Source organism: Suricata suricatta, chromosome 1 (assembly GCF_006229205.1).
Source record: "Suricata suricatta isolate VVHF042 chromosome 1, meerkat_22Aug2017_6uvM2_HiC, whole genome shotgun sequence".
In the NCBI taxonomy this organism is placed as follows: Eukaryota; Metazoa; Chordata; class Mammalia; order Carnivora; family Herpestidae; genus Suricata; species Suricata suricatta.
Genome location: NC_043700.1, coordinates 55,342,827 through 55,344,148, shown reverse-complemented (window position 1 = coordinate 55,344,148; position 1,322 = coordinate 55,342,827). Strand labels below are relative to the sequence as shown.

Here is a 1,322-nt window from a genome sequence, read left to right as displayed (position 1 = left end):
CCAGCCTCGCGCCTGCCCGCCTACTCCCGCCCAGCGCCGCAGCCTATGGCCACCCGCCGCGCTCGCCGGCCTCCTCGGGTCAGCGCCCTTCTCGCGGGGCGGGCGGGGTAACGGCCTGCCGCGAGGCACTTGCACACCTGGACCCAGTGCCTGAGTCCATTCAAAGCGATCCCGACTCTTGACCTCGTGGCTGGGAGTCGCCGCAAGAAAGCAGCCGAGTTGACCCGGGCGCCCTCCTGGGGGCTTGCTGAGCGGCTGGAGGCGGGCCTCGGGGGAGGGCCGGAAGTCCACCGCGATCCCAATCCTGGAGTACCATCTGGTGGCTGCGTGGATGCATTGCAGCGGGCTTCCTAACCTGCGTTCGGCCTCCTACGCACCCCACATTTCTGCGCTGGTGGTTACTTGGCTGGCCTTCTCGGACCAATGACCCCGGTCGCTTCTTCTGTTTCAAACTGACCTTTCATAATATAAGTATAGGCACCATCTCAGGTAGTTACCAAGGCGACCCAGCTAATTTCCAACGTAACTGTCAGATGTGAACATTTGAGAGTGAGGGTGGAATGTTGAAACATATTTTGGAAGAATCACTTTGACAGTCTCCTCAAATTTTAGCGTCTTCTTCTTTTTGGATTTTTCTGACCTTTCATTTTGGACTTACTTTAACTGATTTAGGATTTAGATTCATCTCTTTGGGCCTAGCACCCAGCCCTCTTTTCTTACGGAATAATTCTCTCCACCTTCCACCTGCTCCCCTTCACCCCCAGTTTTCTATGTGATTACACCTTCCTGAATCACCAAAATGGAATGCACAGTTTTCCCTGTGAGCACTTAATGAGAGAACATTTTGAGACTGTCCCTCTTTTTTAATTCTTAAATGGATATAAAAAAGTCATTTATTTTTTAAACAAATTCCAAACTGCCTTCATTCATTCAGCAAATATTTATTGAGTACTTCCTGGATAAGTATTGACATAGTATCAAAAGGCTGTCTTCTAGACATAAATAGATTGGTGCAGAAGACACTTCTTCTTCTTCTTTTTTTAAAATAGTTTATTGTCAAATTGGTTTCCATACAACACCCGGTGCTCTTCCCCACAAGTGCCCTCCTCTATCACCACCACCTCTTCCTCTCCCTTCCCCTTCAGCCCTCAGTTCATTTTCAGTATTCAATAGTCTCTCAAGTTTTGTGTCCCTCTCTCTCCCCAACTCTCTTTCCCTCTTCCCCTCCCCCTGGTCCTCCATTAGGTTTCTCCTGTTTTCCTGTTAGACCTATGAGTGCAAATATATGGTATCTGTCCTTCTCTGCCTGACTTATTTCGCTT

General features: G+C 49.4%; 1 protein-coding gene and 1 long non-coding RNA gene across 5 annotated transcripts in view; one reads left to right on the top strand and one right to left on the bottom strand.

Moving 5' to 3' along the window:
- The window catches only part of AADAT (aminoadipate aminotransferase), a 29,711-nt gene extending 29,469 nt beyond the window's left edge, over window positions 1-242 (bottom strand). For both annotated transcript variants that reach the window (XM_029938795.1, XM_029938797.1), the window contains exon 1: window positions 138-242. The gene's annotated coding sequence lies outside the window, so the exon portion shown is untranslated. The remainder of the gene's footprint in view (window positions 1-137) is intronic.
- The window catches only part of LOC115291378, a 124,051-nt gene that overhangs the window by 721 nt on the left and 122,008 nt on the right, over window positions 1-1,322 (top strand). The gene's annotated exons all lie outside the window — the stretch shown is intronic.